Here is a 23,744-nt window from a genome sequence, read left to right on the forward strand (position 1 = left end):
GAATTACTGAAACAGACAGTCTGCGAAGGCGTTGCGTATTCATACACAGTGTCAACGTCCCACTAATACATTATACGTCACACAGTGCGCAGTCACAACTTCTCATACGGTCCGGTGTCCTTTAAATAATGCAGCAGTGCCTTCATAGCAGCTCGCGCTGATGTCCGCGTAGGCGAGTTTCCAAGAATGTTGTTTTCCGTTAGTTTGGTCTAGCATGACGGAGAGGGCTGCTCATTGCGGGTTGAACCGAGGGCACTCGCGAAGAAGGTGCGCGATCGTTTGACTGCACCTGCAGAAGTCAAAAAGTGTGCTGTTGGCCATTCCGATCAGAAAGGAGTACGCATTTGAAAATGCCACTTCAAGCCACAGAGGGACTAGAAGAGTGCATTCACGTCGTAATTATTATAAGGCGAAAGCCTTATATGTTGCCGGTGCCCTTGCGGTGACCTTGGCGAAACTGTGCCGTGACGAAAAATGGCCGACGCCGCAAAGAGTAAACACGTACAAAGATGCTCGGATTTACGTCACATTTTTCAGGGAGGTTCGTGTAAACAAAGTAAATTAGGGGCTTTGAAATGAAAATTTGGTAAATTTCGGCTTGGGTGGGAACTGAACCCGGGCCTCCGCGATGAGAGACGAGCACGTTTCATTGAAGCCACGGCTTCTCCACGGTTGTGGCTTGCTAAAGATGTGCCTAGTGCATGCCTGATTGCACACGTCACGTGGTCATAGAGACGCGCTCGCGCCAATGCTCGCGTGTTCGTCGTCTTCGTCTTCTTCCACAGCTGGCTCCGATGCCGCTGATCATGCCAGCGTTCCCCTACTGCCTCTCGAGCTCGTGCCACTGCTCCCGCGTTCGTCGTCGTCGTCTTCTTCCACAGCGGGAAGGCTTGATCCTTCACGTTTTACAAACGTGTAACACTTGCTTAATTTTCTTTTTATTTAGGACGTCGAATTTTTCAGAAAAAGGCCTGAAATGTGCAAAACCTCATGAAACTCAAGTAACAAGTTTACAACTCGTCAATAAAAAATGATATCACAATTCTATTATCTGGAAGATAAACTTTTTGACAGAGTTGTCTGCCTGGTTCAGACAATTATTTAGGCATTTAGCAGCAACTCCGAACAAAACACAGATTTATTATCCTATTATGACTGAACTTTAAGAACTGCACCCCACCACCATTTGTCGTCAAACCCTTGAAGAAGGAACCAAGTTGATTTCGAAACATGGTCTAATAAATCCTCTTTTTGTTTGGAGTTGCTTCTAATTCTTAATTATGTGTAAACTGCACCTAATACTATATCTAAAGCGAACAAAAATGATATATTTCACACCCGTCTCAAATACAGCACTAATTTGTTAGCAGCACTTCCACAAAACCCTCGTAAAATTTGTTACGAGTTGACGTGGGTTGTAAATTTACACATCAAATTTGTCCGCTTTGGATGCTTCAATGCAGGGCTGCACAATTTAAAATCAGCGAGGGCCGAAAGTAACATCTCTGAAAACCTCACGGGCCGCACTTTATCGAAGCCGTTGCATCCTTGTGGAATTGCATTCTGTTTGGTGTCATTCGCTGCATGCCCTTTCTCAGCACTGGCAACTCAAAGAAGAGGGGAGGGCGCTGAGGCTAGAACTAATCGGGAAGTAAGCCACCTCCCGCGGTTCTCTGTATGAGCCTGTACACCTGAAACTGCCCTGGATCCAACCCTGGTCCTCAGCATGTCTTGTAATGCATGCCACGCCGGTCCTTAAAGGCAGAAGACGGCTCTTGTTCAGAGTTATAAAAAAGTGGGTCTTCCAGACTTAGGCGCATCGAAAAAAGGGCCAGTTTGAGAGCATTGTTAGCTATGTTATAGTACTTGTTTTTATCAATGTTCCTTTAAAACCAGAGCAAGGACCGGATACCTTGCACGCCTTCTTGGTCCGGTGAACACTGCAAGTCGATGCAGCTTTAGCTGCCCCGTAACGTCGCAGTCTTCTTGCGTCACCCAGAAAGGGACGCTAAACAAGTGGTCGCTCTGTTTCTCATCTCTGAGTGTCATGAAACGCTGGTAGAACTCTGCTTGAAGGTTGTCGACAAGTTCTGAACGTTTCCCATCTTAATGAAGTTTATCTACGAATTGGGAAAAAAAGAAAACGTCTGATGCTGATAGTTACTACACAAGATACGCAGTTCCCATATAGTTTTTTTATATTTTAAGCGTGACACAGATATAAAATTTTGAGGCTTTTGTCGGTAGAATGAACGAGAAGTGGTTGTGTCTGCATCGTGGTGCCGATATGAATGGGGCAGGCAGCATGTGAAAAAATCGGCTCATCAAGCCTTGGTGACTTTATTTTGAGCTCCTTAAAATGTGTCCATGAACAGCCGCATGGTATATGTATCGCCTTGTATAAAGCCTCGAGCGATGTCGTCGGCGCCAATATTAATAGATTCAAGTATACCCTCTACTGACGCTTATTGCCGATTCACCGCACTGTAAGCAAATTATTGTTAAGATTGAAAAATATGGCGAATACACCAAACGAAAGCATCTATTTGCATTCGCTACCGTTCTCGATCATTCAATCGAAACATGTTGGGATTCGGTTATCGACCCTACAAGGTTAAGGTGGTCATTGCCTTTTTAACTAGACGAATACGTCCGGTGGTAGCACGCCTTTCTCATCTCCTCCCTACAAGAGATCATTCGCTCCAACACCTTTTTATTTTTCATGTGTCTGCTACCGCCAACGGTTATTGTCTTTTATTGTGCTGGACTAAATAATTGTCGTGTTTTCTCATCATATAATCATGCGCTGATTTCCACGCTAGCTTACCATAGTTGTCGAAACTCGGCCGCGGGCCACTAAAGATCTGCTCGAGGGCCCTATATGTTGTGTAGCCCTGCTCTAATGGATGCAATGAAAAGAACTGTAATATCCTTTTTGGGGGGAACAGTTAGAGATGTCTAAAATTCGTGCTCCAATGTATTTGAAACATTAGTTTCTGAAACTGTTAGCGAAACATTTCAGGCACAAAGTCGAAGTTCTGCTTGCTAGAGCCACTAAGCGTTTTCTCTGAAACGAAATACATTTCCTTTAAATCCGTCCAACTGTTGTCTTATAAAAGCATTTCTGCGTTTTACATTTATTTGAATAAAGATGTCTGAGTTTGCCCTGAGCTAAAGCTTTCTCGTACGCCTCAAGAAGAACCTGGGACGAACGCCAAGAGATATACATATAGTATATTACAAAGGCGAGCACTTGTGGCCTTCCAGTAACTTCTGGAAGGAGGTAATATTGTTGGCAACAATTTATTATAGTTCTTATCACCCAAAGTGAGCTGCCTGTGTTTAAGTTAACCTTACTTACACTTACTACTTCTACTACTACTACTACTACTACTACTACTACTACTACTACTACTACTACTACTACTACTACTACTACTACTACTACTACTACTACGACTACGACTACTACTATGGCCTCCTTTCAGCGCCTAAATTAATTCATTAGCTTTTTTGTTACCTGACTTCGTCTTTTCAGTATTTTATGTGTCTATACGAGTTTACATTAGTTCCGATGTTTTTTATCTGGCGTTTGTTGTGAACTGTCCTTAGTGTAATTATCTTAGCTGACTTACATTGTAGTGTTTCTTGCGCGACCTATTTTCTAAGTTGTCTTCCCGGTATTTATGCATACTGTCTTTATGTTTCCAGAGCGATTTTGTTCAGGGCCGGCTTGTTACTTTTAGGATATGTTTGTTTTATGTGAAAACAAGTAGCCACCGCCGCTTAAACGCGCCAACGTCTTTTTAAATATCTTGTATGAAAGAATTAAAAAAAATGTAAATGAGAATCCCTGTTCTTTTTGCCTCCTCTTGAAGAAGCCTCCACTCTGAATATTCAAAATATGCTGTTTTACTATCCAGAGGAAGATTTTATTTATTTTTATAATCGTTGCTCACTAGAACAACAGTTGACTAGAATAACTTCTCCACTAATGCGTTTGTGTGTCGTGATTTGTAATACATTAAAAGAAGAACTACTTAAGGTGTTTCTTACGTTATTTTATGCGCTATCATTCCCGCCCCGTAACAACCTGAAAGATTGCTGAAAACGAATAAATGAACGAATAAAAAATAAAAGTACTCGTTCATTTTAGAGTGCTGGCTGTGCCAGCGCAGACATTTGGCGAGACCGTTGCGACCGCTTCCCGCTAGGCACGATAGATGGCGCTGCATGCCCTAAGCGCCTTTCTCAACGAATCGTCTGCTGCAGCAGGCTCGGTTTAGCAGACGACGCGTCTGCATCAGTGGTTACGGTCGTGCGGTGCGCGCAGCGCGGTGTTCAAGTGTTGAAGCCCCAGGTTTTATCGCCGTTGGCACTGCGAGCCGCTTCGAGAAAGAGTGCGGAGCTGACAGCGATTACACGTGAGTAGTAGTTCGGGTTGTGTTTCTCTGCTGAAGCAGCGCGCATGGTGTGACGAGCGTACGTCAGGAGCACGCTTTTTATGGCCGCGTGTATCTACATAACACTCCTCAGTCACTCACATTTCACGCAACAAGACGCGCGTGCCTGCGTTTGTGTGGTCGTCGTGACAGTTGAAATGCGTTCCAGCTTGGCTAGGTGATCTGTCATCGCTTCAACAAAGCGGACTTCAACAAAACCGGCTGTAGCTTCTGGTGTTTTATGCGTTCACTTTTGCTAGCGTGAAGGGAGAAAATGCATGTGTGACACGGAAATTCTATATATAATCTGCTTCTAATATTTTTACTTTAATCTCACAGTTTACCGATCAGTGCCACCCTGAAATGAAATTATTTTCTTCTACAGTGTACTTCCGGATTTCGCCTAGCAGTGCGCCCATAAAGCAAGAAGCTAGCGAAGATTCCTGCCTATACCCAGAAAATTTATGTGATTCACTTACAGCGCTGGCTTTGGTGTCTTTTGCATACCGTAGGTGAAGAGGAGACGCTTTCACATTATCGTTTCGTGATCGGTTCTACGAGCTCTCCACTGAAACTGCACTCATTAATGCGAAACACTCATGCGTCGACAATTAAGCGTCAACAGCAACCGCGCATCAATAATTTAGCGCGAAAGAGGAAGGAGAGCCAGATAAACGAACTAAACAGCAACTTCTTCATCGTTCATCTCTTCATTCATCTGTACATTTAATCCGATTACTCGCCAAGAGGGCTCGCTGTTATATCGAAATCAGACACTGCTTGGGGATTAAATCTGTCTAAAGTTTGAAGTCTAACGCTGACAATAAATAAAAAAACAAATCACGCAAAAGCATGTTCAGGAATAATAAATTGTAGCATGTGTCCCTCAAATGCGAACCGGAAAGCGTGGGTCATGCTTTCCAAGAAAGCGGAGGGCTGAACCTGGACACGGACAAAGCCACGTGGAAATCCTGCATAATATAATGACATGTAACAACAGCGAACAAAGTCGGAGGGCAGGCTAAAATTATGCTCAGGCAACAAATGAAAATATGGTGCGGGTTGCACCCTGACACCTGGATTAACCACGTACCTTTCCCACCAAACATTCCGTCTCGAAGAGCCTTTTAATGCTGGGCTTATTATTTCAACAGCTGTAAACTCTCGAATCGATAATTTGGGGCTTCCGGATAATATTGATCACGGAGTCAGATGTTAAAACTGTGAAGGGTGAAACTTCGAAATGTCGTTGTTTGGAAATGCAAAGTTATGACAGAGAACATCGTAACGCGCTTTTCTTTCTTTTTCTTTCTTTCTTCTTTTTATGACGTCGTAACGTGGGCGCATTGAAGTGATTACACTGATGGAAATTACCAAGATCGTTTTTTTTTTTCGGTTTGAAATATTGCCATGCGTCGACTAATCTTTGTTAGGTTGACTAGGTGGCCGATCTTAGCCCAATAATTGATCGGGTAGTATTTTGTGTTCATTTACTTGGCCTACTATATATGAAGAAGACGCTAAAATTGCGGGATCCGCATTAGGCATTGTTCGGAGTTTCAACTTATGCTTTATGTAGGCGGCTAAAATGACCCTTGAGTAAAACTATCATCTTCGTGTTTTCCGCTTGCTATGCTCCGCATATGTAGTTTTCAGCTCTACAGTGTTTGAACTGTCAACGTGCCCATTGTCTGCCATTTATTTTGTGCAATGACTGTAATCAAAAAGGTGCATGAATTTGCTTTACTTTTATCCAGCTGCTTCTACTATATGAGTGATGTGCGTAACAGAACGGGATGAGTAAAAAAGCTGATAAATCTTGTGGCATTTTTTAAGCTCATCAGCCTCCATAAGAAGATAAGAAATATTCGTTCCGTAATTTTATTTTTTATTCTTTTTAGAAATGGGCTCTTAAGAGTGATGCATAGATCAGTTACTATCGTGCAGTGAAATTGTGTGGATTACCTGAAACCGGAAATTTATCAGCTGACGATGCCCGTTTAATTCGTAAAACGTGGAGTCACTAATCTGATTAGGTGCATTTCACTTCATTCGACAATCCGTATAGGAGAAAACAGTTTTAAACGAATTAAAGATAGATCAACAAATTTTAATTTTATTAAATAACTTTTCGAGCTTTACAGCCGAATAAATTTACGCATAAAAATAGGAAACAACGCTCGATATGCGAGATACGCAGCCGCACTCATCCCTCAAGCTGAGCCGCGTGCTCTCGCGCATCGCTCTCCAATAATCGATGATCGATGCTGTGCCATCTGTGGCGCATCCGCTCGCTCAGTCTTCTGCGCGTCGCGTTGCACCTCGCAAGTGACAGCTGCAGCTCGACCCAGTGCAGACGTAATAAGCTCCAAGTGGGGCGTCAAAATTGTCTAAGAGGGTGAAGGAAACGCTTCCTTTCGTTTTATACATTTTCTTTCTCTCTACGCTTCGTCGCATGCGCTCTGTTTCCTTTTTTTTTTTCTGCGTTTATTGCTCAGCCTTGAAGTGTAGCGCTCTCTCTCTGTCTTTGATTTCTCTAGTTCCGTTTCTTGCTTTTTATTCTCCTTTCTTTTTTTTTTCGTCGAGTTGCGAAACTCAGCGCAGCAGGCGAAGGCTGACCGAAAACGAAGACGGCATACGCGTATAGAAGTCGTCGGGACTCAGCATTATGGCAACTTGTCCGCACTTTTTCTCTTTCTATGTTTCAGTGTGTCCAGGACTATATGCGCCCTTCATTTACTCTCTCTAGCTAACTGCCCCATAGATTTTCCCTACCTGCGACGTACGTTTCTTCTTATATAACAGTGTGTCTATTACTATTACTTCAATTGTGCGAAAAGGGAGTTGCATTCACCCTTATAGGGTGACTAAATATCCCTTTTATCTTCCCTTCATTAAAAAAAATTCTCAGGATACCTATCTCACGATGAATGTCGACGCTAATGCGATTAGCATTGGTGGAATGCAGTGACATGCCGTATTGCCACAGCCTAAACGCGTCATGTGTGACGCTCAGCAGCCGGTCTCCTGTCTCGCGCTTCCCTCCGGGCGTGCTCTGCCATCTGGCGGCGCGGCCGCAAACTTCTCGCGCGGCGCGTCAGCGAATATATATTCGGACAACATCTTCCGAGTGTATATGACGCAGGTTCGATTTCGGAAGAGTGGCACATACTTAGTGAACCAAGTTGGTCCGATGGCTAGTTTCGAACTCGCTTCCATCTGCACAGCAACCCGCGGTTCTATCCATTAGACCACAGTGACCCAAGTTGGCGGGCGTATAGTTTCGAGACAGACATAGACAGACAGACAGATGCACAAGAGTGCGTCAAGCACCCAAAGAATGCTAACAGCGTTAAAATACTGAGAAACTAAGACGACCCGAATCCAGTCTTTCTTTTATCGAGATTACATCAGCTGTTTGGGAGACGTGACGCTTGTTGCGCCATGCCGTTGTCCCCCCCCCCCCCTTTTTTTTTTTCTTTCGTGATTCGTTTGCATTCATTTCCGTTCCGTTCTCCAGCGACAACAGATGGACTTCCCTGTGAAGTTTGTAGGGAAGGAAGCAAGAGAAAAGCAGAAGGCAGGGAGGTTAACCAGGATAACGTCCGGTTGGCTACCCTACACCGGGGGAATGGGAAAAGGGAACAGAAAGATGACAGGGAGAGATAGGAGGGAAGGAAAGACGGGAAATGAGCGGTTAGTTCGCTGACGCGTGTGTTAGTGCACTAATAGTCACAGACGTTGACACAAGCCCGTCGTCCTCAAGAAGCACAAAAGTGCCTTCACCGCTTTATGGGCCGACGAGCGATGGGGGCGGTGTTCCAGCAGCACCTGCACGGAAAGCGTCCGATTGTCCAGTTTTTTTAGCTTCGACAGTACCTCTATATGAAGGTAGGTCGAAATTTTCAAATAATCAAGCAACGTTCCAACAATGAATACGGGCTCACGCGCCCAACTTTCGGCGCTATAGACCCCAAATAAACGTTTGCGGCAACAGTTTTCGTTAAGTTATCTCAAAACATTCGTCCGTCCTCCATGCCTTGCCACATGCCTTTGCTTTGTTTCGATGCCGACTTGTAGCCAGCTATCCTGCGTCAACACCTTTATTCACATTACTATTCTAAAAGCCATCTGAAACTACGCATATTTGATACAGACCCAATGTTATTTACGTCTGCAGTACTTTTACTAATCTGCATTTGAAAAAAGAAACAACCGTTATATTGGCTTCAAGCAGCGCTTCTTTCTAACGGCGTAAATATTGTTGCGTATACGATCGAACGCATGAGAAGCCCTGACACACTTCCTTAGATGCGTACCTCGGCACGTTCTACGTCATCTGCGTGGGCAACCACTTCAGACAGTTTTGCAAGATATGGTGAGCTGCTGGAACGCGATAAAATAAAAAAAGAAAAGACGTGACTGCAATCTTTTGAAGGTCGTGGATGTCCTTTGAGATATACGCGCATAGAAGGGTCGACGACAACAAGGCGACATAGTATATCTAAAGGGTCGAGAGTTATCGCATAGCGAGTCTTTCCGTTTTGTCACTGACTACATCATATGATCGGGATGACGGCGGAGTTTCAAGACAACTTCTGTAAACGTACTGCTGCGCGCGCACGCGTGCGTGTTAAGATTCTGAAAATGCGACACCTGCTGCACATACGGCTGAACGTCGACGGGAATGCGGCTGTTGGCGCGTTGGCGCTAAATCTAATACCCCTGACACACGGGCAAAAGTAAAGTCCTTTGGAGGAAACCCCTTTTGTTCCTCCGAAGGACCCTTTGCAGAAAGGAGTTGCGCCGATGGCACACGGCAGCGCACTAACTTCGCCTCAAATGAACGCCGAAAAAAAAAAAAAACGCTGCTTGTTAAAGCAGTAAGAGCGAAAACATTTACAAGAAGCTGCGCATGTAGATTATATTTAGTTATTGCACAACCTAAAAACATTTTTTTTACCATTTTTGATGACTTATAACGCGCTTATTCGGAATTCAACATAGCGGCGCCAGCGATGTGGAGAGAGCGTTTGATAGCATAGCTACAGTAAATGTTAACTGTTTGACAAATCACCTTGCCGCTAACGATTAATACATTTTCTTAGGTAAAAAGATACTTACGAGGCACCGAAGTTAGGTATTACGTTTTCGTCTATTGATGAGTTGTGCACGCTGTATGCCAGAGTACACCTTTCCGCTCGAAAAGTAGATGCCCGATCTTCTTTCCCGCAAAGGAACTTTGCCGGGAGGGAGATACTCCTTTGTCCGTTGTCACTGCGCTTGAACGCCTTTCCGGTAGATGTCCCCTTACCTAAAGGACTTTAGAGTGCCCGTGTGTCAGGGGTATAAGGGACGCTGTGGAGTGGAAGGAGAGCTTTTAGTCGAACCTCCCCCCCTTCCCGCCCCCCCTCGAGGATAACACGAACATCGAGACTACGCCGTGGTCGAGACCGCAATGCTGGCACGCCTGGACCAAGCCAACACCACCTATAGATAGCACGAGACCTGTTCACTCCAATCCGTGACATCATGCTACCTGGGCCGAAATTTACATTGCCAAGCCTGGCGTGATGAAAGCGGCGACGTCGAAATCACCGTCGGGAGCATCCCCATACTATTCTATGGCAGTCGTGCCAGGTAGCGTGAGGTCATCGATGGGAGTTAAGAGGCATTGTGCTATCTAGGTGGTGTTGACCAAGGGTAGTCGCAACGCGCAACCCTTCACGGTCAGGTAAAAGGGGTGCGTGAGCGGCTCCCTTTTCAAGATTTATCGCGATATGGCAACCTTCCTTCACGATTAGCTCAGCACACAACAGGCTGCAACACACGTGGCCGAGTTTTAGTTGAAGCGAAAGAACTCTGTAATCTGGCTTCTTCCTTTTATTGCGATAGCAATTATATGGACACTTCAACCGGATTTCTGCCGTCGGCGTCGTCGTCGCCGTCGCCGTCGCCGTCGCCGTGACGTTCCGTATAGATAAAATCTTCGCCGCGCGCCGTATGCCCCAGCGGAAGCGTGGGGGGACGCGCGCTATCACGGAGAGCGAACACACTCAATCTCCCACGCGCAAGCAAGGAAGCGGAAAGCCAGCGCCGGAGGGAGCAGGGGGGGGGGGGGGGGGGGCACTTCTCTGCCAACAACCGCGCTCGTCGCTCCGCACAGTCTCTTATCTCTCCCACGCGCAAGCCAGGAAGCGGGAAGCCAGCGCCGGAGGGAGCATGGGGGGGGGGGGGGGGGGGGGGGGCGCATTCTACGCTTCCAACAACCGCGCTCGTCGTTCGTTCGACCGCACCGTCTCTTATCTCCACACGGCTCCGACCTTTATGCCGCTCAGTTTCCGTTGATAGAGCGCACGTACCTTCGCCCGCGCAGCGGGCGAAGGTACGTTGCGCTGCCAGCGTTTTGACAGTCGTTGGCTGCAGTCATTCAGTGTGATCTATTCATGTTTGTTTGTGCGCGCTCACACCACGCTTGTTCATTCAGTTAGTAATAGTCGGGCCACATTTTCCAACGCACGCTACACATGCAATGCTGCCCAGATCGGCAGTGCAGCACTACAGGTGTGTCCCTTCGCACGCGCTGCCCACGGGAAGCGCTTCTCATCAACACCACCGTTTCACACGCGCCTTCTCGTGGTCATCGAGTCTCTCTTCATGTCGGTCTACTTACGCCGCAGCACACCTGCTTACTTAATCAGCTCATGTTTACTACAATTCATATTGCTACCAAGGCCGCTCACCTTACTTCGTATGACATTGCTGTGTTGCTATCGCATTCATTGCTTCGCCCTTAGGGCGAAACTGTGACATTTTTTTGTCCAGCTTTCTTTGCACATCCTACCATGGTCGCCATGCAGGAATGGCTGCGCGTCGCGGTTAGTTTATTATTTTGTTAGTCTTGTGAAATGCATCAGTGTAATCTCCAGTGTTTTCGAAATTCCCACGCGGCACTGGCGAGTGACATCGTAATTGTGTCTTAGATGCTTTGTGCGACAGACCAAGCTTTGTTCGTGATCGGCAAACCGCGGGCCTCTAAGACTCGGTGCATGTGCAGCTTTGGCTTTTTGTGGCAGCCGTCCGCAATTACACGCGGAGAACCTCGTCCCCCATATGGCGTCATATTGTACCAGCCGAACTGTATCCAAGCTTTAGAGCGAAGACTAATGAACTCTCTAAGAACTCTGCATCCCATATGAATGAAGAAAATTCCCAAATTATCCGTATCCTTGCACAGTGAATCTCCATAGGATAGCCACTTGCTGTCATACCAGTCACCAGGATGGGAATGACGGTTAGTACGTGAGTTTGTCTAATCTTCGAGCTTGTGGCTTCAGGTGCACTCTGGACGTTATTTATTAAAAAAATATCTGAATTCTGGGGTCTTAAGTGAAAAGCACGATCTGAATATGCGGCGCGCCGTGGTGGGGTACTCTGGATTAATTCTGACCGCCTGGGGTTCTTTAACGGGCACTTAAATCTAAGTCGACCTTTCGCCCCCGTTGAAGTACGACAGCCGCGACCGGGATCGAATCCACGACCTCGCAGCGTATATAACGCCATGGTCACTGGGCTACCGCGTTTGCGTGCGACGTCATTTATTAAATTTCATCCTTTTTAAAATTAAATAAAATAAACACACGGAGAAAATAACTTGCTGCTCGCATGCATAACTATTGCGATACGTTGATTTCATAGCACAGTATTTTGTTGAATATGATCAATTGCCAAATTGCCAAAGCCGTTTTGATGTCGGAAGGACTAGGCTTAGGAAAGTTCATCAACTACCAAGTATTATATTTGTAGCCACACTTGCAGCTTCCGCAGATACTAACGCTATAGGGTTTGTTCTATATCTTCCTAAGTCCTCTCGTACAATACATTGCACATTGCCTTCTACATTGTTTTTTATAAGTTCACTCGGAAGTGCTTACGCAAGATATTCATTCTGGGTGTGAAGTACGGCGCATGTTTAGTTGTAAAGTAGCCATTTACTCATATTCTTGTCGTCCGCTTTCGAGGGACTTGCCACTCAATTGATCTAGACCTCTGTGTCTTCCCAGAGGGTCGAACGCAACCTCGACGCGTGTTTTCAAATCACTGAGATTGCGTGAAAATACCGAACGCCGCAGCCACATGGCAATGTACTACACGTATTTCCATCTTCATCTCTGCGTTGAAGCAATGAAATGCAGTTTCTACCATAGCAAACATGAGGAGATGACGGAGATGTTCACGTACATGGAGACGCAGCTCTTGGCATCTGACAGTGGTATTTAAATTATAAAAATCGTTTTTTCAAGTTCATAATATAACAGTGGACAATAAAAACCAACTTGAAGAGCGATTATGTCACATTGTTGCGTTCGGGTCTCAGGAGGATATAGTAATTTGTGTGGGTAAGTCTAATTAAGGAGCCACTGGCATTCGCGCGGAGACCCTCGCGCGTCAGCTCGGTGCTCGCTGGCGTGATGGATGAGCCCGCTCACCTGTCTGCAGGTGGCTGCGCGGAAGCGAGATCGTTCCGCCTTATAACCGTCCGCAGCTGCGTGTAGACGTTATTCATTTGCCGGAAAGATGAAGTACTTCGTTTGCTCGATAACGACTCGCGCCTAAACCAGACGGCTCGGCTACTTGAATCGGGCGCATGCATCTCTATTGGGGGAGTGCGAATAGTCATTTTTCAACCCAAATCGAGTACGAATAGAACAGAGCAAGAAGCGAACTGAATATCGAAGAGCCTTCCAATAATGAACAGCGGCTGTCACAGTTAATATAAACGGAGTTCAGTATTCTTAATGTTAGCAAATTTCTGTCGTTACACAGCTACGTTATGAAGCGTTGTTTATTAAAATCACAATCAGAGCATTAGGAGTTAACAAGTTGTTTCTTCGCATGCAGAGGACCTTTCAGAGAGCTCAAATGATCGCTGTATAGCCTGTAAAGTATGGCTGCCTAAGCGACGTAGTTGCTCCAGTACGCAAGTTCTCGTGTTATATGTCTATACTATGCCAGCGGGGGTTAAAATTAACCGTACTTTTGCTCCAGTTTTATGTTTAATTGGGTGCAGTTGACGCTGTGAAATATTCGAAAAGGATTTTAAAAAATATTCGCATTTACGAACAATGGCTATTCGATCCGAAGGGCGAATTGTATAGGACGCTTTTCGATTCGTTATTCGAAAGTTCCGAATATTCGCTCACCCCTCTATAAATGTGACGCCATTAAGTTTTTGACAAAATAACTTGCCTATTACAAGCGGCAAAAATGAGCAGCCGCGGAGTAATGCTAACACGACGCTATTGGGGAGTCCTCCGCTGCAGTACAGCATAGCACTACAGGCGAGAGGCGGTGAGCGCACGAGCAAAGCGAACTTCTGTGCCTCTCTTTTCGGAATGTTGAATAAATCTTAGCCCACCGAAATTAGCTATGTCAGCAACAAAATTTGACGAAAGCATAAATATAGTGCTGCGCGATCTTTTGAAGATGCGCCTGCAAGACTGCTCCACGCCCTAAAAAAGGTGAAGGGGGAAGCGGTAGCAGAGGGTGAGGTATATATATAACACAGGTTATGAAGAGGTAAGGTAACTAACTGTATTATGGGCTGTTCTGCTTACGTTGTGCATAAGTACATCACGGTGATCTTAGGTATTATGTGATGGGCGGTTCGTAGATGCTGCTGAAGCACATCATTCATAATGTTTGTGTCGTGAAAAAGGCCCTGTGTTCGAACCATGCGGCTACATACGTGCATTACACAACAATAGTTTGGTAACAAGGTCACTGCTGTTTTCTAAAGCTCACTAATCTACAATTCTGTGTCAGAACACCACCGCTAAGTGTATTTACAAGTGTTGGCACATCCACGACTGGCATCACGAGCTCCGTGGATATACTTACCGGCACCTGGCTCCTCATTAGAGGTTGCTGGCAGAAATGAACTTTATCATGCCTTTAACAATTCGGCACCATCCTGCCGTGACGGGAAGTCAAATTGGAATGAAGTGCAGCAAGCGGGTCGTCCCTACCACGTTGCAAAAAAAAAAAAAAAAAAAAAAAAAAGCCGGTTGGTTATAAACATGCGCACTATATCTCTCAAAAATTTAAACCAATGGTGCGAGGCCACCTGCCATCGATACTGTAATCGGCTATGCGGGGTTTTACCGAACATTATAAAAGCGTTTCACTATTACATATTTCACCGAACTCTACCGAAACTGCGACCACTTTACCGTTTATCCTTACACTTGACGCAAGCCGTGCCAGAGGGCGCAGTATCAAATCCCGGCCGCCGCAACCATATTTCGATAGCGGTGAAATGCAAGAAGGGCCCGCGTGTCGTACATGAGGTAAACATTAATCCGGAGTCCCCCACTACGGCGTACATCATAATTATATCGTGGTTTTGGTACGTAAAACACTAGAATTTAAGTTTAATTTTAACATTAGAAAATAATGCACCGTAGAGATTATTTCGCCACCCGCGCTTTACATCTGTCGCTAAGTAAATTGTGATTGGCGGCTGTAATAATAGAGAGCGCATAGCAGCAAACGTAAATGCTTTGAGTTAGCGTTGCGTGATAGACATTGCATGCGCAGAACCAGTACGTCAGCGACGCTGGGGCTCTTGCGACCGTGCGCTATATTGGAGATTCCGCGTTCAACGCTAACGCACGTATAGAGAGAGAGCCTGACGTATAAGAGGACTTGGCGACACCCGTCGAAGTGACTGCCGTCTACTTCGGACCTATCAAGTCACCGTCCAGCACTGCTTACACCATTCGTTGCCAAAAGATGCATAAGCACTTGTTTTATATTTGTGATGATGATGATTTGGTAGCACACTATATATTAGTGACAATAGGGCGCTGTTTCCGAAATTCCTTCTTGGTTTTTCGTTTCCTACGCCTTTAAGCTCAACGAGAGCGGCTGTATTGGGTGTACGAAGCCTCCAAGATTTTGCGGCGCGTGCCGCAAAGCCACCCGCGCCGCCGAATCTCAGAGGCCATAATTACAAAATTTCGCTTGTACTTTGTACTTTCTATAAATAGCACCGCAACCCAATTTTTTGCGGTCCATACTGTGCGGATAATACGAGTGCAGCATGGGATTCGGTTGTTTACCTTGGTGTGTATTTGATTTACTTGCACTTTCGCTTTCTTACTTGTTACTCTTTCTTTTATGATGCCATGTGTCTTGATTAATTTCCAACCATGCCAAAACTAAACTGCATAATTTTTGTTTTGTTGTTTGTTGAATGAACATGTTCATCCTTCTTCCATTGATGTGTGACCCGGGGTGCAGGCCTCGTAAGAAAGTATGCCATTAGCTTCTTCCTTTTACCTCATCCCGTGGGCATGTTCTGTGTAGACATGTTCATCTCCGAATAAACTGATCTGATTTGATTTGATTTACGAACTTTTACATCTAGGTGTTATTGCTGTCGCTTGCGTTTCCGTTAGCGCTCCGCCCGGTTTCGCTAATTTTAAAAGACTATAGTTCGCCACGTGTTCTGAAGCGTGTTATAGCGTTAGCGTCGCGTCTCCTACTACCGCTGACACAAGCACGTATGTTTCCATCGGGCATCCATCCACTTCCATCGGGCATCAACGGAAACAATACAGGAAACTTTCTACCGAGCGCGGCTCAGTTGGTCGCTACATATATTCCAGGTCACGACAGTCGTGTTCCGACTGGGGCGTAATCAAATGTAAAAAAAAGGAAAATAATAAAATAAATAAATCAACATTAGCGCACGGAGCATTAGGTGTACGTTAAGAATGGCAGATGGTAAAAATTAAACAGGAAGATCTCCACTAAAGTGTCCCTTGTTGGCCCTGCGTTGTTCTGGGGTGTTAAACTCAGTCACCGAAGAAAAAATTCAATACGAAATCGGATGAGTAAACATGCCAGAAAGGGTGAATTGGATGGTAATGCACACATCTACTCTATAGGCTAATGTAATCCGTCCTAACAGACGACCACGGGGACCTTCAGACAGGATCAAATAAGCCCGTATGTAGGCTTTAACGATTTGTTCTCCCCCACCTAACCATTTACGCATGATGGCCGCCATCAGCTATGGAGAGTTTATCAATGGCGGCTGCAGCCGACAAACACGAACCAGCTCATAAGTGCCGCGTGAGTGAGAAGGCATGTACGGGTGAACGATATTCAATGAAAGTAGTAGCGCTGAGTCGACGAAGGAAAAGTACTCGTCTCAGTACTCGAGCACAAGGACGCTAGAAATCATCAATGAGGTTTTTAGGAGCCAAGGCGGCGCCGTGGCTTATGAGGACCACCTGTATGAAGGATCCGTGTTAATTCTGCGCTCTGGGTTCCTTCTGCGTGCAGCTAATTTTATTTACACAAGCACGTTTGCATGCCGCCTCCATCAGAACGAGGCGATCACGCTGCTCGGAATCCCCTTTTAGGTGCGAAGCACCTTGTGCGCTCGGGCTATCGGCGTCTCCACTCGTAATCGTCGTCGTATTCGTAGTCACGGTAAGCAAGCGGCTCGTGCTCGCGCTCGGCACGCGCTCGTGCCACTGCTCCCGCGTTCGTCGTTGTCTTCCACAGCTGGCTGCGCTGCCACGGATCATTCCAGCGTAGAATTTCACTTCTCTCCTATCGTCGCAATGGGGAGGCCGCGTTTACGGGGTTATGAGCCATTGCTTAAGGCAGTATGAGCCCATCAGCGCTGCATCACTGCATGTTTCGCACCTCCTCAGGTTTCACGTCAGTGGAGCGGCATTTCGCTCAAAGGGTCATTCGAGCACCGATTGTTTTTTATTGTTTTATTGCGATAGCAATTATATGGATACTCCAAGGGCATTTCTGCCGTCACCGTGATGTTCCGTGATAAAGTCGAAGCACGATAACATCTTCGCCGTGCGCCATACGCTGGATGTGCGAGTGAAAACTTGTGAGGGTCAGCCGATGATCGCGGCTGAATGTCGCGTGCGCGTGGCAAGAAGGCGGGGCGGAAGCGCGCCGTCTTCTCTCGCGTGCGAGGCACGGGGAGAGGGTGAAGAAGAAGGCGGGGGGGGAGAGGGCGTTCTACTTCGGCGGCTGCTGTTTAAGGCACGGTCGCGCGGGCGCCGTATCTCGAAAGCGATCTGCGATGTGGACAAAGTGCACCGAATGCAGGTAGTTTCGTATGCGCTGTGCTTTCGACGTTTAGTTCGCGTTGAAATGAGAGATTCGCTCGCTGCTGTTACCGCGCTTCCTCACTACAGCGTTTCGAGAGAGCGTTTCCGCGGTCATCGAGCGAGATGTGTTCATGTTTACTTGAGCGAGCGTGACACCGTACTTGTTAATTTAGTTAGTAAGTGAATGTTTACAATTTATACGGCCGATAAAACTACAATTCTTGCTTCGTACAGCTGTCGACTAATTTGCTATCGCAATCGGTGCTTCGCCTATCGGACGAAACTGCGACTTTTTTTTTTACCGAAATGAATACAAAATAAAAAGTTTTCTTCACCACGCAGTAGCGACGGTACTGCTTTTCACTTGCGAATATAAAATATTAACACATGTGTGGAATGAAAAGGTTGAAACAAAAGTGAGTCAGAGAGAGAGAGAGAGTAAGCAAGAGATGAGAGGAACGTCTTGAGCAGCGGAAAGCCACAGCCATTGGAGACGTTCTATTGGTTGGAGGCCGAAATAATGCTCGATATCGACCGGTGTATTGAATTTCCAAGTATACAATGCGCATTAGACAGTGTGTGCAGATGTGTGACATTACGTCCGATTCAGATCATAATGCCCGCCGTGATGGCCTCCTACGCGTTGACTATGCTCTGCCTCGTAAACGCTGTATAGCTCTTGCTTTCTATACTGATGTGCGCATCGTAGAGGGTGTACATTTCAGATGCGACGAGCGCCGTATCCGGTGCCACTTCGGTGTTGTTTGCGTTCTAGCTCGTCATTTGTTCCCGCGCGCGTGAATGCACGCCGAAGCGATCGGCGTCGGCGGAAATGGAAAAAAAAAAAAAAAACCTTTCGGGAGGAGGCTGCGATGGTTTCTTTGTTTCCGGCGCCGTCGCTTCTGCCGAAAAGCTCGACGTACTGCACATAAGCTACAAACGGTGGGTTTATAGGATACACATGGACTTTCCCAATTTTGTTTTCCCCGTAAGGTACATTTCCTGGCTGCCGACCAAAAACGTGTGTACACACACTATATAGTTGTTTGCCGAACGCTGGCGAAATGGTGCACTTAGGTGTACAGGATAACGCCAGCAGCACATATACACCCGAGCGTCTAAGTATGCTGTTTGCTCACGCCCGAGAGCGGTGAAAGAGTACCGCGCACTTCGCAGACACTGCGGAAAGCAAAATAAAAGATATCGCTTTGCGGACAGACGAGGTTCCATTCGGTGACACGTGATTTCCGGTTACTACGGCGCGCAGCCAGGGGATATCCGAACCGATGATGCGGAGCCAGAAGGTGGATGTTGCTAGTTTCGTTATGGCTTATATGCGTCTTTCTCTGCCTCCGTGGAAATCTGTCCGAGTCGTCTTTGGCTCATTTACTGGTGTTCCTATCACTTCATTTCTTGCATTTGTTGCATCCGGCGTCGAGAATGGCAAGTGCAAAAATACCGTCTTTTCTTCTTTTTGGGCTGCGCGTAACACGGAGCATTCAAGGCTTGTGTTACAGCAGCTTATCGAGTTCGGGCGGAAACAGAAATCATAATTCAATCTAGTACTCACTCAAAAAAAAGAGGAAATAAACGAAATTGATCACAAGGAGGTATTTCAAAAGCAATGGGGCGTTTGCAAACACCGAAAAATGTTTACAGTACCAGTCGCAAATGACGCAGAGTACAGATTTCGAACGTTCCTATTGCCATTTGTGCACGCACATGCAGCGTTTCCCCCCATTCGGAATGTCAGTTTGCAAATGATTGCAAAAACGCCCGGGTGGCTTGTGCTGTAGTGCACGTTAAAGAACCCCAGGTGGTCAAAATTATCCGGAGCCTTTCACTACAGTGTGCCTCACAATCAGAACTGGTTTTGGCACGTAAAACCCCAGAAATAAGAAGTTTGCAAATGATGTAGTCCTAGAAGCTAAAAATATTTTCATCACTTTATATACAGGGTGATCAAACTTAAGTCGACAGGTTTTTTTTCTTTAATTAGGCGCTTAGATGTACGCGAAGACCACCTCTACACAGAAAATTTACGCGCCCAGGTGGACAGAGAATGAGATGGTAATTACTGATGTCGGTGGCTTAATTAACTAAAATGAAAGAATTAACTTTTTAGTGGCTGCAGTAAGCAGACACGTTTGTATTGAAAATTTAGACGCAATCGTGTTTCTACACAGTTTCATTTGGCTGAATTCTTCTAGCGCATCCGTACTCCGATATATTGAAGTTTAATTGCCGTTCGCAAGATTACGCATGCAAGACAGTGAGAACCGGCGCAAAGCTCCTCCCTTTTGTGACGCTGCTGTGGCGTGCAGTGTTCGCGCTGTCATATCTTGATTTCGCCAGCCGAGAGGCGAAGGGGGACATTTTGTTATTGTGGGGTTTAGAAAAATAAAATAAAATATTTACCCCTGCCTGCTCCATAAATATAGCAGGCATAAACCAATTAAAAACAAAAAAAAAGGGGGGGGGGGACGAAGAAAATTTAGCATAGCAGAAAAAAGAAATAAAAAAATGTCTACTATATCGTCACCAGCGAAACCACAGCCAACGAGCGGGCAGCAATCAGCAGCCTTTATTAAAGATTGTATACACTGAGTAAAACACTTACATTACTTTGTATCTGTTGCAAAACATTAAATATATGACTACATGAAATTCTCGTGTATTAAAATGAAATACAAAACAATGAACATATCTGCGTGACTTATGCAGGTATTCCGAAATCTATACATTATTATGTTATTGAAACACAGAAGATTGCGTATAAATAAACAGTTTACAATGCTCACCCTACACATTATACTTATACATTTCTTAACCAAGTACACTTCTTCATTTAACCAAAGAAATACTAACGACATAATAAAGACAATACAGGGGAAGGGGGACAGTTATCATATTTGCCAATGCCTCCACCTCGTTGTCAGACTAAACGCAGCAGGGAACAGCCGCGTCACATCAGGGAGGAGCTTTGCGCCGATCCTAACTCTCTTGCATGCGTAAGCATGCAAACGACATTTAAAAATTTGGAGTCGGATAGCTCGGAGCACGGACACGCTAGAAGAATTCTTCTAACTGATACTCTGTAGAAACACATCTGCCTCTAACTTTTCAATACAAACATGCCTGCTTACTGCAGCCACTAAAAAGTTATTTATTCAATTTTAGTTAATTAAACCACCGACATCAATTATTAGCACGTCATTCTTTGTCCCACTGGATGTTAGAGCAGGGGGAGGGGGGGGGCGTGATTTTAGTCATTTCTTTCTCTTTCTTTGTTCGTGTCAATATACCTTCGTGTGTGCGTGTGCGTGTGCGTGTGCGTGTGCGTGTGCGTGCGTGCGCGTGCGTGCGTGCGTGCGTGCGTGTGCGTGCGTGCGTGCGTGCGTGTGTGTGTGCGTGCGTGTGTGTGTGCGTGTGTGTGTGTGTTTTTGCATCGCGCCCTACCTTTTTCATATACGCTCCTCTCTGGCAAGATGGTGTATAGCATGACAAACCCAACATCCTTTTGAGAAAGGGAGCGAGAGCTATATTATATTGACTCTTTTCGCGAAGCAGTTTGTTCTAAAGACAAGAGATGGCGCTTTCGGCGGCGCGCCGTACGTCGCCTCAGCGACCCCGCACGAATGCGATGCCATTACCACGTCTACCTTGTTTTCTGTGCGATCACCTGTCAAAAATACAACTGAGTTTTCGCTAACGCACTGTGCTCCAATCATGCTGGATTGAAATATGTGGGTTGAATGCGTGTGCAGTAGTTGGCTGCAAAAATAGTGACTGGCATATTAAGGAATGTGATGAACATGTGTGGCCAAGTTCGCGGACCGCTGCTGCAACTGTCCGTACGTGTTTGCAGCACTTCGAGACGTACGGCCTTCCTCGAGAATACAGAAATTTGCTCATCCGCCAATGTTGTATCGCCAACCTTCAAAATAAGTGCTTAATCCCACGAACGTCAGCAAAAGTGAGTGAGTACTGCTCGTTAAACAATGATAAAGAGAGTAGCGTCGCTTCTTGTCATAGTAGGTTTCGCGCACAGTATCTACACACACCTACCCCAAGTGGCACGGAAACTTACGCAAACTCTTTCGCCACCGTGTCAAGAATAAGTTAATGGGCGCGCACTTGAATATATGCGCACTATATGCGCACAATAAATGACGGTACTACACGAATGATCCAAGCTGAATGTTTTGTGGCGGTTCACAAGAGTAAGCAAGTTACTAGCGATAAAACCTTCTTTCTACAAGGTATCACAGTGTGCAGAACAGCTACCTTTCAAGACTTGTGCGCAGCAAGACAAAAATCTAACGGCACTGAGCAGAATCGCGAGCGATTAGACAGAAAATAATCAGATAGTAACCGCACAGAGGAACTTTACTGAGTTAGAAATATCACAAGCCACTTCTCCAAAATATTTCCCAAAAGAAGAATTAAGAGAAAAACACACTAATCCTGATTCAATTCATGAGTGGAAAGTTTGGATAGCTTGGAATTCATATTTATCCCCGCTTTTAGAACAAGCAGCATACGCTGCTCGCGGTGTTTTCACTATAGCTTGATCAGCTCCGAAAGCGCTTTTGCATGTTCTCTGAAGATGTGGCGAAAGCTTCGTGTCGTCCAGCCAGTGACCGTCCACGATATCTCCCGAAACAGAGGCTTGCTACGCCACACCGGCGTCATACACATCCATTGTAAACACGGAAACAACGGCGGCAGTTGAGGCAAGCAATGGACGCGTCACCACGTGATCAAACATGGCAGCGCCCAAGGAATCGCCGCGAAAAGGGTCAATACGTCGTGGTATGTCGACTTTGTATGCCACGCATGAGGCAACGACGATGGAGCCCTTCGAATATACGTACTTATATATGTTCTCATACCTGTTTAGGTTCGTTGTTGAGAAGGGCAGGTTTCTTTCTAGGGCTCATGCGCAAGTTCGAACGCTCAGCTCAGAGGCCTCACGTAAATCACTTAGAACCTATAAGCAGAACGTTCGGTATTGCACCTAATTCATCAAATGAGTCTGCTTTGGTGTGCCCTGCGTACCAAGGAGCGACTGTAAGTCGAATGGTCGTCGTCATGTGGAACTTCCATTGAACCACCCTATATACCTAAATGAACGGCTGCCCATGACTGATCTCACGGTGCACAGACAGTGCAGAAAAAGAACATCGAGCCTACGGCTTGTGGTTACCTCATCAAACCGAGTGCTTTCTGTTGTTGTCTGCTGCAGCATAAGACCGTTATCCGATTCTATGGATGCAGGATACGCGACATGATCTCGTCCACTACATGCTTCGGCTTGAATTAATCTCCCGGTAACATTTAGTATAATTATGATGCGCTAAACTTTGCGAAGTAAGCTTAGGTGGTTGTTTTATTAATATCATAGCGAAATATTACCTAGAACATGTTTTTTTTTTCGGGGGTAGGGGTGGGGGGATATTTTAAGGAAGCCTATGCCTAGAACCGATGTGCTGGCACACACGCGAGCTCACCTAGCGAAGCTTAAAAACAGCACTTGCATAAAAACAAAAGTTCGCCTTTTCTTTTTCTTTTTCTCGCCTTTTTTTCCTGTGCTGGGAATGACACAACTGGTGCACAATATTCAACATTTCAAAAATTTTATTTCTCAGTTACTGTGTGCACTTCGTAATATTGAGCAAGGGAATAAGCTGTTAGCTATTGATTTGCCAATAGAAAGAAAATAACAAGTGGCAGCCAAGGGTGAAGTCACAAGCAAGCGAGAGAGTGTGCGATGTTGATTGTGCAATTTTAATTAAGGGAGTTATCTGCCCGTTTGATTGGACGAAGAGAGTCGTATTCAATAAGCTCCTTATCTTACTTCGTCCTATTATGCATCATATTTCAACAAATGGAAGTCAGATTGTATTACTTCTAGTAAGTGACCGGCATGAAATTACGCTTGTATATACGAAAGTGCATGATTTATATTGTAATTTGATTTTTTTCAAGTCCCAGTCATGCGTCAAATAATGATTAGTAGCTTAATGATTCGCTTGTTAAATTCCTGATCCTATTTTTTGTTTCTATTCGTTGACCCTTGCAGAGAAGGATACTTGAGTTCTTAACGAGCTATCCTTCAAACACTACTCACGAGCTACGATTTCATCGC

At 45.6% G+C, this 23,744-nt stretch overlaps 1 protein-coding gene across 1 annotated transcript in view; it reads left to right on the top strand.

Annotated features, from left to right (window-relative positions):
- The first annotated feature begins 4,300 nt into the window (after positions 1-4,300).
- Positions 4,301-23,744, top strand: part of LOC119445854 (protein ABHD15-like) — a 209,707-nt gene continuing 190,263 nt past the window's right edge. Inside the window, 1 exon segment of the mRNA XM_037710158.2 lies at positions 4,301-4,424. The gene's annotated coding sequence lies outside the window, so the exon portion shown is untranslated.

The sequence above is a fragment of the Dermacentor silvarum genome, chromosome 3 (assembly GCF_013339745.2).
Source record: "Dermacentor silvarum isolate Dsil-2018 chromosome 3, BIME_Dsil_1.4, whole genome shotgun sequence".
Classification (NCBI taxonomy): domain Eukaryota; kingdom Metazoa; phylum Arthropoda; class Arachnida; order Ixodida; family Ixodidae; genus Dermacentor; species Dermacentor silvarum.